This window comes from Gasterosteus aculeatus, chromosome 4 (genome assembly GCF_964276395.1).
Source record: "Gasterosteus aculeatus chromosome 4, fGasAcu3.hap1.1, whole genome shotgun sequence".
NCBI lineage: Eukaryota > Metazoa > Chordata > Actinopteri > Perciformes > Gasterosteidae > Gasterosteus > Gasterosteus aculeatus.
The window spans coordinates 26,125,732-26,140,169 of NC_135691.1; positions in this window are offsets into that span (position 1 = coordinate 26,125,732).

Genomic DNA, 14,438 nt, shown 5'->3' on the forward strand with positions numbered 1-14,438 from the left:
CGGCCTCTGACTCTTGATAACCGATTAGCAAACGTTAAATCTTTTGAGGTTCATCGTCAAGTTCCCTTTCTGCTTTGCAAGGCTGATTGCCAGTGGCTTGCAGTCTTCTTAGCTGCGTTCGCCGCGGCGCCGCAGCTTATCTCGGCGGGGTCACCTGTTGATCAGTGGAATAGCGTCAAACCACCGGCAGGAATAGCTGACTGTTCACCTCGTGCACTCAACAGGGACTCAGTGGAAGCCACAACCTGCTGCTCCCGCTGCTCTGTGAAGCAGCAGCTAAACCGATAATAAGTAAACAAGTGAGCTGAATTGCCGACATCATCACAGCCTAATTAACACTTTGTCAGCAGTAGCACACTGCTAGACTTCAATATCTTTTTTTTTTTAGACTATCATTTATTTTCATCTAATGCTAAATTCTTTATTATCACCTTCTTTCTATACTTTCATATTTCAGAAAACTAAAGCGCCCACCATTGTAGTACAAATAAATAACATTAGGAGAAACAAAGTTTCTTCATTTGAAGAATTGGGCAACCCTTTATTTAACACATTTTATCTCTGATTGAGAACAGGTCCCACATCAATCTCTCCGCTGAGTGAAATGTAACGGATGCATTGTCCTCCAGGTGGGCGGGAGGGACAGAGAGAGAGAGAGAGCGGGGGGCAGAGGGGGGGAGGGGGGCGGGAGAGGGACATTAAGCCCTGTAGCTGGTGTGCGTCTGAGTGGCCATTGTGCAGATGCAGTGGAGGAGAGGGCGACCGGCGGGCCACATAAAGCCACCAGTCCAGCACCGCCGCTCCACCAGCAGCCAGCAAGGCCCACTCGGCATGCACCTGGCGTCCCCTCACACACACACGCACACACACTCACACATGCACACACAACCATTATTAATTGCTAATACATATTTATGTGGCACAAATTTGCCATTTGTTCATGCATAAAATTATCAATAGCGCAGGGCGCTTAGCCAGAGAAAACAGTGACCTTTTTAAAGAGTAATAAATGGAACGGTGTGTGTGTGTGTGTGCGCGCGCGCCGGTGTTTATCTAATGGCTGATGTTTAAGAGGGAGGTGTTTTTATTGTGACGGCTGGACGTGGCAGAGAGGCAGCTGAGGCCTGCCAAGTGGAGATCCACCGATGTGGTTGTTTACCCACGCTTTGTGTTCCACACAGGTAATGAGCTGTCTTTGTCCTCGGCTTCATTAGCCGCGTCCACAGCGTCTGTACTGGATGGGCCTCTGGGACGGCGGATGAGGATTCAGTTTTTCTGGCAATGTGAGCGCATCACTGAGCATATTTTCCACATCTACACGTGTGAGGGTCAGTGACGGAGTCAGGCGAGCTGCACCCATTAACACGCTGCCATGAGACTTCATAACTCACTCCACCTACTCCATATTGGATTATATACTCATATAATAACACTGATGGTCTCAGTCTGTTTTTTATTGGCCAGCCAGTCTACGTCAGCGTGTGGACTAGAAAGAGCTTGCTTGGCTGCGGGGCACTCAATCGTCAGTGTATTCATTCAGGTGAAAGTTTTAAAACAACAATTTGTTGTTGCGTGGTGGGATATGAGCCAGGCTATTTCTTGGCCGGGTGGCGGTGACTTCCTGGAGTCGTCACTGTTCCAGGTAACTCTGGGACACACGCATCCACGACGAATAGAACAGTGAAAACCAACAGAGCTGCAAAAAAAGTATTTTCAACAAATTCCTTTTAAAATGAAACGAGAGCTCTGATGTTGAATAGCTTTCCTGGAGGAAGGACTTATAGAGCCTTAAACATTGTTCAAGGGTTAGTCAGTTGTCGCTGTTGAGGCCAACACATCGGTCCACACCGTGGATGCCTTTTCCACCGCTCGGTTCTGGTCTTCTTTATGCTTCCCTTTCTTCTTTCTCATCCATTTTCCTCCAGCTCTTCCTCTGTGCTTTTGCTCTCCACTCTTCCCAATGACGCGTCCGTTCCAAACCTCATTGGCCTTCTCTCCTCCGCCTCACCACTGTGGCATCTCTCTCGTGGTATTTTATCCGTGTGTGTGTGTGTGTGTGTGTTGACCTTGCTGCGTGTCCGAGTGTGAATCCCAGCTAAATCCCTCTCCGTCTCTCTTTACCAGGGTTGATCGTGTCTCTGATGGGTCTCCACTCTTCAGTAGAGCCACCTCTCCCGGGGCGCTTGTAGGTCAGCTGCTATTTTCATACCACGCACACACACACACAAAAACACAGAGACGTACACTGACAGACATGCTGCAGAGGCTCAAGGGACTCTGCTTTTACACTGTGACGAATAAACGCTCGTTGAACCGGGTTGGGTGACACTGTCCGGCGTTCTCCCTCTGTCTCTCTCTCTGTCTCTCTCTCTGTCTCTCTCTTTCATAAGGCGCACATGGACCCTGTCCCCCCTTCCTCTGTCTGTAGCCCGGCTTTTTATGTGGCCGTTGTGAGGTCACACACAGTGCTCAAGTCAGTTTCCATGACTACACAGTCAGCATCCAGCCAATCGGCATTTTCAGCCTGCCTCTGTGGCAGCTAGAAAGCATCGTATGGGAACATCTGACACCGGTGGGAAAGGTGTGTAGAGGAGGGGTGGGTGGTACAGTGCCAGTTCCGGTTCAATTCATAATATACATTATATCTGTGTGATGTGATTTGATGTTGTCATGTTGTTTTAAGAAAAGAGATCACAAGTCCACGCTGTTTCATTCGTATTCTATATCGAGCGTGTCGACATTCAGTCCTTTCTCCTCAATGTCACCAACGGGAGTCACAAAAACCGTGTGGGGAAACTCGGGTGGGGACTGAGACTTAACAACCCAGATACACAAGTAAACACTGAAGGAACAAGATCCCCTGATTGGACCCAACGTCTCCTGTGGGACAAGGAAGCAACATGAGCAGTGTTTATTTTTCACCAACTTTCCGCTGCGTACACTCTCTCTCTGACAGAGCAACTGTCTCCCCCCGTCCCTCCCGTCCCTCCCGTCCATGTCCTGCTCAACTTCGTACTTCTGGAAATTTTACTCTTTTTTTTTTTGTGTTGTTGAGTGTGAAATACGGTGTTTGTTGTCTGTTGAAGTAGGCATTTTGTCAAAGGAAAAAATATAAATTGGAAAAGAAAACGGAGGAGCTAATTGCGGTTCTTCTGCCGCGACGCTTTTAGAACATGTGGTTGTCTTAACGGCAAGAGTTTGGCCTGGAAACTTTTTAAGTATCAGTTACAGTGCAAACCCCACCAATGAGCCGGGTACAAAACGTTCATTTATTTTTTGTGTGTATTACAATACTTTGCTTCCAAGTAGAATTTCTTAAACACACAAGTTGGACCTTTGCTACACCTCCTTACTGTCCCAGTCAAAGTTTAAGAAATGAGTCCCTGTGTGACTGGAATCACTGCTTCGTTACTCTTATGGCGAGTGTGTTGTGAGTTGAGCTTGTGCATAAATTAAGACGCTTTGTGCGCGAGGGCTGCTGGGGCCAATAAGGTAAATGGTCAGAGAGCAGCATATGGAGGGTTGGGGGAAATGGGGTTGTTTGTTTGGGAAATGCAAGCCGTGGCACAGCAAAGGACAGCTGAGACAAAGGGGACATATGGAGCTTCAACACTGGGCCTGCTGAAAAATACCCCTGTGGTAAAATTGTTCCTCTACTTATTTTCAGGAGACTTCAGAAAAGTGTGTCTTTGAGCTTGAGCGGGGGGACAACGAGTGCAGATGAGACTGAGGGACATCCAGAGACTCGGCACTGAGGACAGAAAAGAGAGCAGGAAATATAGATATCTACGTACATCAGCACCAGCCCACAAACATGTAGATATACAACAGAAATATACAAAGAAGCCACACACACATGCACACGCAAACTTTCAGAATCATACCAACGTGTGCGAGAGGATTCGCTTGACCGCAGCCGGCACGCACAAACGACACTCTGACTGAAACAGACTTCATGTCACTGCTGTCTCTTCATCTGCCAAAGCGGCCATCCAGAAAGCTCTGTCCTAAAATCCCTTTCTGTGTGTGTGTGTGTGTGTGTGTGTGTTTGTTTTCCTTTCCTGTCAGACGCCACTAAAGTGGCATGCTTCACAGAGCATCGCATTGTCCGACATATGGGCCTCGCTCCTCGGCCCCCTCCAGGAAACACGGCCAAGCGGGCGGCGTCGGAGCCCCCCGGGTTCCACCGTGGCCTGGTTGTCTTTTAACGTCGGCGCCCCCCGCAGCTCGGGCGCTTTTCCCCCAGGTGCGGAGGCTGGGAGGGCCGCTTGGTACCACGGGGTCAACGTGGCAGCGGTTCCTAGCTGCTCGTTGCTGCACACCTCCCACCTCGTTCATCAGCCTTCCCTGCTGCCGAGCCTGAGCACCGAGTTAGTGCGACGCTTTCATTCAGAAGAAGGTAAAGGTCTTTCTGTTAGCGTCTTAAGCCGTTCCTCAAACCTTCTCACCAATGGCTCAAATGGATGTGAAGACAAACTTTTCTTTGGGTATATGAAATAAACATGCAAAGTAGTTTTTATGATAGTCGGATTCATTCTCCTTTGTGTTTTTCTTCGAGCTGATGAGCGCATCTGACTGGACACGCGTCTGGTTGTGCTTTGTCCCGGTTCTTCAGCACCGACCTCTTCCTCCTTACCAATGATTAGCTGGAAGCTGCAGTGCAGTGTGCAGACTTTGATCCAACACGTTAGTCTCTGGAACACGTACAGTAAACCCATTTCTAATAGATACATACAAAGATCATAACAAAAACATTTCTTTTCTCTACTAATGTGTGTGTGTGACAGAGTGGGTGGGTTGTTTACAGGCATGTGGGCAGAACAGAGCAGCTGATGGCATAAACAGATAAAGTCGTGATGGAGGATGTACACTCTTTTGTTTGAGTTTAAGAGACAGGACGGCCGTCCCAGACACACACACACACACACACGTGCTTAGTGTGTGTACAGCACCCGTCGGGTCTTGAGTGCTCGGTAACAAAGGGCGAGTTTAAATGTAAATACAATGGTGAGTAACGCCAAGAGGACAAACCAGTGGTCTCTTCAAAGAGGTAGTCGATTGAAATATGTGGGGGGGGGGGAGGGGGGGCTCTTCAAAGCACGGCTCAACCTTTTGGGCACACCTTTAAAGGGTCAAAAAAAAGACCACGTTTCCCATAAATATGCTATATATCATTTCAGGGGAGAAAAAGGAGAGAAAAGGCCAAATAAGGGCCTTGATAGAAGACTATTAATTCTAGCTTTCCTGTGCACCATATAACGCTTTGTGGGTCACACAGTCACAAACTCTCAGACCCCCTCAAGTTCACTTGAAGCTTATTCATTCAATTATTACAATTAAAAGCAACGCCCTGTCTGAAGCGAGGGAAACGTCACAACCATTCCATACATTCTTGGTCATTACCTCACTCACATCACTGATTGGAGTTCCAGGGTTGTTTTTTAATTTAAATAAATATGTGCGTTAGTAAGCAAACATTGCTAATTAGACAGTTTTGCTCATGCGGTTGACGGCCCATGTGTGGTGACCCGACGGGATTTTTTTTTCCCCAAAGGCGGCCGATCTACCGGCGCCTTGGCGATCGACCTATTGGGCACTGCTGGTTTAGAGCGACTTCCCTTGATCTTCACCTGATTGTACAAATACGATCCCTGTGTTAATATCGGCTGAAACCTTTGAAAACAAGGCTGCAATAAAGCTATTGTGACTGTTGCAAGCTGTTGCCATACGGTCACCCCCCACCCCTCCCAACACAGACACACACACACACACACACACACACACACACACACACACACACACACACACACACTCGGTGGGAGCACATCATCTGTCACCCAGGGCCCAGGCGCAGGGGCGACAGATTGTCCTCGCGGTGTTCCTTCAGGTCCCATTGCTCCAAGCACACACACACACACACACACCCAAACAATCTGCCGACTGACATACTGTTCTCGTAGTATTCCCTCGGAGTGCTGGACAGGGCGGCCTCACCGCCACTATCTCAGAGGAATATTAATACAACACGCCGCGATTCACGCCTTCACTACACAGGGACACAGCGATGTTTCCCTGCAGCTCTGTGGAGTGTGTCTAATGCGAGCTATTATACTGCTTATTTCCCCCCCGACGTGTCATCGTTTCGCGGGGGGGGGGGGTTTTGCGGTAGAAAGGTGGAACGTTGGAGCCGGCAGACAGATGAAATACGGAGGATCGCCACTATCGGTCGCAGTCAGGAACAAATGAATCCCACATCAATGGCTATCTGCTGCTGTAAGATACGCATAGTGGGGAGATCAAAACGCCAGCGTGACGCGTCTGTCACAAAACGGCCACATCAATTAAACATCAAGAGCACACATTCTATAGCCTGACCCGGTGATAATCAAGGGCCGTATTTTTTTTTTTCACTTTCAAAGTGCTGCTCGGTAAACGCCAGGCCTTTAAAGATCGTCATCCATAAACATCACCTGGCTTTGTTCCGCGCTCTCGGGGAAAACCGTGCCAGCGCCCTCCTCTCCCTTTCCTCCCATCGCCCTCTCTATCCCGCTATCACTCTCTCTTTATCCTTACCCCCCCCCCACTCCTATTTACCTGTGTACGCGTGCAAAGCGATTCGGGCCTCGTAGATCGCGTGAGCCTCCTGAACGCGCTCTCCGTTTCCCTGTGGAATTCTCTCTCCTTGAAGAGGAAGAAGTGAGAGGGAGAGATTAAGAGCAGGTAGTTTCTCCCCCCCCCCCCTCCCCTCTTTTCCCTCTCCGGTTTGCCTGGGTTATGGCCAATTAGGCCTATTAGCAACAACAAAACACAACAAAACCCGGTGGGCAGGCAGGCAGGCAGGTAGTTAACAGTGGGAGGAATTGTTATCTCTCCCACTGACAGGAACAAAGGAAACGCTCTCCAGAGTGCCGCTGAAAGAATTTATACCTCCCAGTGTTCTTCACTCCACAATTAAACTCTTTTTCGCAATTTCCTGATGCTCACAGTCTCTGGAGGGATTTTATTTTTGCACCGCAATGATTTTAACACCTGCAAAGTGGCCCGTGCGAATAACCAACAGGAGGACAGCTGTGACGGACGTGGGGACGACACATCAAACTTGCTGTGATGTGAATTGGATCTGGAGCCGATGAGCTCCCTTCATATCGTACAGCCCCCATGCGCTTGGCCTGGGCTTTTAGTCTATTTGGGTCGATCCAAACCTGAAGCGTTCAAGTGGGAAACCTGCGACAGAGAACACGAGTAAAGTTCCCGTGTGTCTCAGATGTTGGGTTGAGTAAAGAGGATGAAGTAAGCATCACTTTTGGACCTGGTTGGGTTTGGGCTCTTTACTGCGTGACAAGTTTCTGTGGCAACAGAGAAAAGTTACAGTCAGAGAGCTGGAAAGACGGAACGACAAAGATTCGTATTCTGCATCACTTTATTGTCACCTCCCTCTCTCCTCCCTCTTTATGTCAGTTCCTTAAGACCCCCATACTCCTTGCCGTGACCAAACGTGCCCCGTACCAAATCCATTAGCTCAACACGACGATACACAACCACCGCACAGACGGGAGGTGATTGTGTGTGTGCTGTGCGAGCGTTACATCGAGGCGGATGTTGACACAATCAAGTAGAGATGTGCAGAACCAAGCGGGCGAAGGAGGGGGGGGGGGGGCAGTACGCAGGGAGGTAAACTAAATGTGACATCTCATATTTGACTTTTCACTTCCTATTTAGTTGACACGTCCAAGATAAGTGGAGGAAAGATTACTGCTCTCATTCTGTTAGACAAAGGCATGTGTGTGTGTGTGTGTTCGTTTGTTGTTTCAGGCATGTAAATTTGACGTTGAGGCCCTTTAGCTCATTCTCTCATGTGAGCAATAATAAAAAAGCAGGTCCGAGTTCTCTGTGTGTTGGTTGGCTTTCTTATTCACGCGAAGTGATGCACCATTTCATTTGAGTTGTGTTTGGGCTGATCAGATTTCTATAGTACGCAGGTTTCATTCTCATGGTTGTGGCCATTATTACTGTTCAGTAGGTGTAATTGTACGTCCACAGCAAAAGCGAAGCAAATTTTCGCAGTGCTTTACGCGCGAAAGTTTACTGTAACTAGATTTAGGAAAAGGGGGCGTGGCTTGTTTCCGTAAAGACAGTATCTTCCCTTAATGCCGCTATTTCTGCTCTGTACTTGTTGTGGAAAATACACAAACGTCGGAACTGCAAACGCCGCCTTGTATGGGTTCATAACATCATCCATCCGTTCACCAACTTTTCCAGGAACTGCGTCTGGATGACTGCTGCTTACAGCGCTACTTCAGGCTAACTAGTAGCCAGTTTGATGACCTATTGCGTCGGATCGGTGCCAGGATCTCTCGGTTGGACACAAGTACAGGCGTTCAATCTCAGATGCTGAGCGCCTGTCTGTCTCCGGACAGTTTGATAAAATATATTTGTGCTTTGGCAGCAGGACGGCGCTGAAGAGAATATTTTTCCTGACATTTAAAATATTTCCAAACTTTGGCGAGTAAGGCGAATGATTTGCTTCGCTCGGTTTGCTTCCTTTGGCTCCTTCACATCGCGCCATTCAGGCCACCAGTTGAAAATTTGCTTCGTTCGTAACCCTTTGTGCTTGTGCATGGATTGAGAGTAGATTGATGGATTGAGAGTAAATTTAAACACTTGAGATTCCTCTCAACAAATTATTTTGTATTGAATTTAGTGCTAGGCAAAGATCTAACTAGATTAATCGCATGATTTTCTGTGACTAACAGTGATTAATCGCATTAAGTGCAAAATCCAATAATAAATTCCACGCATTTTTTTTAAAGTACGTTTTCAGAACAATCTGAAGACTGCTGTGTGAGTCTGCATGTTGTCAGTGAGAACAACAGTTTGTGCTCGCTGTAACTCCGTCACTCCATTTCATACAACTTGTGGATTGTCTTTGCGGCGGTGCGTGTTGGGGGCGGCTCGTACGCCCATCATTCGGTGCGATTCAGGACGCTTCGTTCTTCTTGCGTTGGTTTGTCGACAGTTCTCCCACACGCTGCATCCAACGTAGTCTGCTGAAGGCTTCGCTCCACTGGTTGTTAGGGTAGCTAGTGGGCTGACATCAGTGCTGTTTAACGCTTCAAGTGGTACTTCAGGCTCGTAGTACTCTGGTGATGAGATACTTCCGCTTTGCAGTGATACAAATAGCTTTGCTTTTATTACCACAGAGTATATATAGAGATTTTAAATGAAAATGTCTAATGGAATGTGCAGTATTTTTCTCTATTTTTCTTTGTCTTAAGCTCCACCCAATACAAAAGAAAAGAATGCTGTTGATATTATTGTCGGCGTTAATGGATTATTACTCTATTCCCAGCTCTAGTGAAAAAAACATATTGTCATTTCTCAAAAGGTGAAAGATGGGTGACAGTAGTCACTTAATTCGTATTTGGTCACTTAGTTTGACAGTTCACAGATCACAGGCTTTTCCGACAGATTGACAGCTGGGTACCTCGGCTCTGATTGGTTGCTATTCTTTTCGTCGGATGTACTGCTCTCAGAGTAAAGTGTCAATTTGAGCAAAATATTGTTAGTGTACTGCAAAATGTTCTCCAACGGCCGGCGGCGCCTCTCATGTCGTCTGTAAAATATAGATATCAATCCAGAAATGTTCTATTGTGGTTACAGAGCCAGTATCTGTCAGTCTCCACAGGAAAAAGTACACACGGCGGATCATACAGCACTGTTTACCCATTGTAAGGCTTTGTCGCTCATGTGAAAAGACCCATATTTGATGTGTATGTTGGGCTGCTACAAAGCGGGCGCCCACTCGAGCGAACAAGAGAGGCTGCAGTTATCTTCACCTCCAATTACACACTGGGAACCCTTTGGCTGTGTGTGTGCGCACACAGTAACAAGTTTTAGGTACGTTTGTGTGTGACTGTTTGACCGTATTTTGAGTACACGCTGCGCGTCTGTGTGTGTGTGCGCACGATTGTGTGTATCCACCGCAAGGCCCTGGGGTTACAGGCAGCTTGGTGACAGTGCAGATGGGATAACATATGACATGTGAGTGACTGAGTGAGTGTGTGTCTATGTGCGTGTGTGTGTTTGTATGCATGTGTGTGTGCGCGTGTCAGTCCATCTGGGCTCCCCTCTGATCGGCCGGGGCTCCCTCTGCTCTCCTCGGCCCACTGGGGAGTCGGCGGGACGATTGAGACAGAGCTCAGCGAGGCCGGCCTACCTTCAGCCTCTATCCGCCTGCACTGCTTTCAGGAATATTACAATGTCACATCCTGTTGGTTTTTATGGGTTATTCCAAGTCAAATGAATTCAAAGTTGAGTTGATTCCCTTTTCAGGGCCTTTAATGTGTCTTGTGGTGACATAGTTAGTGACTTAGTAGAAGTAAAAATATATAAATTAGATGGTTAATGTGCTAATATTTTAATCTGTATGTGGTCAATGCTTATTGACGTTATTGTTAGACAAGTCATTTCAGGTTGTATAACGTAGGGCCAACTATTAGTAGGCCAACCATTATTTGGATTAATGATCAACAGAAACTCAAATTCGATTAAGAAGAATTACTTCAATTTATTTAATTTATTAACAAAATATCAAAATAGTGATTTTGGGACACAATATCCAAGGTTACCGCACTCTACACTACCTGCAGTATGAGTACATTGTATGTACATTGTCCAATGAAGGATTTGATGTTGAATCCAAATTTGATTTTTTTCTTCTCTTGGCATGTTCCAGCGCCAAAAGCCATGAATATTTACTTTCTTTTACCACCACAAAGGTGAGACACTGAGCACCTAGGGCGCTGTGTGCAACTGACTTGGCGCATTGTGTCCCCACCCCCTGAGACTTGTCCCACTCTCATCTACTCGGCATCCAGGTCCATGGCTATTTGGTGAGGCCGGCCAGGGCCGCGTGCTGCTGAGGGGGAGAGGTGGCGGGATTTTGGACCGACAGAAGCGTCGGAGGGATGGTGTGTGTAGTTGGGATGAGAGGGAGGCAGCAGGGAGCCGGGCAGTCGGTTTGTTCCCGTTCCATCAATGAATTGGAGGCCAGAGCCTGGACACAGAGGATGGAGGGGTGGTGGAGAGAGGTTGGGGTGGGCGGGGGAGCAGGAGTCGGAAGAGATGGTGCATGCTGGCAGAAAGCAGATTAGGACAGAGGTAGTGAGGTCGGTGAGAAGGAGACATGGGTTCTCTTTGGATGAGGAGGAAGGGGAAGGAAATGTCAGCAGGGTGGGTCAACACTGAGTAGTTAAATAGGAAATAACGACGCCCAGCAAGAGCGATTCATAATTGAAGCAATTCATAATCCCTAGTACGGGACAATAACCGAACCCTCGTGCCCTTCCACCTCCTTCCCTCTTGAGTCACAATTTAGTCATCTTTTTTTTTTTCCCTTGTCGCTCCCTCCCCCTCTCTCTCTGTACGCGTCATTTTGTCACTAATGTTCGTACCCCACCCCTGCCCCCAACCCTGCCCTCCGCCGCTCTCCCCGTCACCCGTACGCTCTCTGTCTCTCGCTCGCCCCCACCCGTCCCGTCCCCCCTCGAGCAGCTCATGCAAAACTGCAGCCTTCACTATCAGGTGTTGACGAGTTGCCCCACTTGATATTCACGGGTGAGATTATTTGGTAGTGCGCGGCAGGGAGAGGGAGGTGTTAAGAGTGTGTGTGTGTGTGAGCGTGCTGGTTAGGAATGGGGGGTTTTGGAGGGTGTACAGGGTGTACATGAAGCATCATTACCATATCAAAGACATGCTAGGCTTTCTGTCCTAATGGTAATTACATTGCTCACAATTGGCGCTCACCGCTCGGATCACAACAAGGGAAAAAAAATGGATGGAGGGATGAGGAGGAGGGATATTAAAGGGAAGTGGAGGGGGGGTACAATTGGCTGGGGCTTTCAGGTTATGTTAATACCGCTCATCTATTTAATTAGTGGCTGGCGTTGGTCTTGTTTACATCTGATGTGCCCCATCTAGGAGAGACTGATGAGAGAGAGGGAACCGAAGAGAAAGAATGGAGAGGACGAGTGAGACTGAACGAGTATCAGAGAGCAGGAACAGGAGAGACGGAGGAGGGGGGACAATGGAGTGGTTTCTGGGGACGGTTGGTGGGATGGCTGGAGCAGGGCGCGACCGCGCCCTCTTGAAGCCCCTAATGAGGCCCTTTGCGGACGGACCTTTGATGGGCCTCCGGGCTCCGCCTCCTTCGCCGTCTCTGTAGTCTGTCGGGCCGACCAGGGAGAATCAGCTAAGACCACAGCCTGTATGAAGACTGATTGACCAGCTGATTGGCTCAGCGACTCCCCTACCCCCTCACTCCCTGCCAAAGCTCAGGGGCCGAGTAGATGACAATGGCACTGTATCGCCGACTTGATGACTTACCCACCACGTGTCCGTCACGACGGCTGATTCATAACTCATGACGGCATCTTTATAGGCGAAGGAGTCTATACCTTTTTCTCAAAAACACCGACGGGAGGCTTACTTACTCCAAAAAGGAAGATAGAAAGACTTTTACACCTGGGCACACCTGTAAAGTATCACAGATGTCAGATTGTCCCTCATTTCCAGGTTCCCTTGTAGCCAGTCATTGTTTTAATGCTAATCGGCAGCTGGGGATGCGAAACCAGGAATGGAGTTCAGAGATGACATCTTTGTGTGTTTTTTTTCCCACTGATAGCACGTTGACAAGCTCATTTCAAATCAACAAAAAGCGGTATCCGTGTTAGATGATAGAAGGTGGGAACCTTATTACATTAGGGCTAGTGGGTTATGTTTTACTTAAACAAAGTCCGCTCAAACGTCATTCGCGGCACAGCTTCCGGTTCTGCATCAGTTCTGCAACTTCTTCAAAGTGTCAGCTCGGCCTCCAGGATTCTATGAACTATGAGATTTATAGAATCAATTTGGGAGGTCAAAGGCTAAGGTCACTCTGACCTCATGTCCGTCCCATTCAAGTGAACGTGATATCTCCCGAACCATGTGAGCAAACGTCTTCATATGTGGGCGGCTGGGGGTTGCTGAACTGACCCGTAAGCAGCCAAGTTTGAATGCTTCACTCCGTTACTTTTCGTTAGTGATTTTGTGTTTGTGACTTTGTTCCACCCCTCTTTTGGTTTCAAAGATCTTTGGTACCTAGTTTTTGCATTCAATTTGCCTGAGTCTTCACACCTGGACGCACATGGATCCAAGACTGTGTAATGTGAATGTTTTAGCTCTTGAATACTTGTGTGTGTGTATCTGTATTCACTTTTTTAAAAAGGGTGCCAGCGGCGGGTATTGTAATAGAAGCGATTTTACAGCTCTCTCAAGGGAAAGCGAACGTGAAAATGAGAGCGAAATGAGAATTTGATTTTTGCCTCTGTTCGAGAAAGCCATCATACCTGCAGACGGTTAATGGCTGTTGCAGGTGCTTCCCTAGGTTTGATATATACATATATATCAGCGAATCACCAAAGAGAAAAAATACTCCGGTTAAAAACATTTACAATCTACAATATCATTCCATACAGATGCGTTTTGTGGATATTGGATGAGGAGTGTAACCTGCATAAAAAATGCATAAGAAATATTTTCAAAAGGTCCAAAATGGCAACGATTAAAAAAAGAAAAACCTTTCACTTCAAAGAGCCTACAGACAGTCAGATATAGAAAAGGAGCCTTTGGTTCCAAATGCTTGCCATTTCCCTCACTGGCACTGAGTGGCAGGATACATTTTTATTTTAGTTTACAGTTTACGTGAAAACCCAGAGAATTGTTTCCGTCGTCCTCAAAGACCTCCGAGAGAGCAACTGGTGGCTGCTCAAGTTAGCCGAGGGAAAGAATTACAATAAGGCTGCAATTTTCAACACTGAGAGGAGTGGAGAAGGAAGCGATGGCACGAAAAAAAGATGAAAAGAGCCAAGAAAAGAAGAGGGATAGACAATAATGTCTGTGATTAACGGTGAAGGAAATGTATGGTTGTGGTAAAAAGAGCCGCCTCAAACGCAGGACGGAAAGAAATTCCAGCAAAACGGAGGAGCGGTCTGTAACTAAAAAGAGGGCAAGAGAAGAGCGATTGCTTGTGTTTGAGGAGAGAAACAACAACACACACACACACACACACACACTCATAGAGATGAAACGGGGAAAGAGAGGAGCGGGAACAGCCCACATGCTATCACACTGTTTTTAATAACGGCGTAGCGGCGACCCGAGGCCTCCACGTCCACGCAACGGCTGTGCAATGTCTGCTCGGCGTCTGTGCCACACACAAAGGGGCGCCGCTCCAAGAGGCCGGGCCGGGCTGCTTCGTCTCTCGGCTACGGGGGGCTGCAGAGAGAGAGAGGCAGAGGCAGCCCAGGACCTCCGTATGTTCACCCGGGGGGTCTTCGTCCATGTTTTTTTTTTTTTTTTAGCCATCATCCCTTGTTCAGACGCGTCCAGCGTTTTGGCCT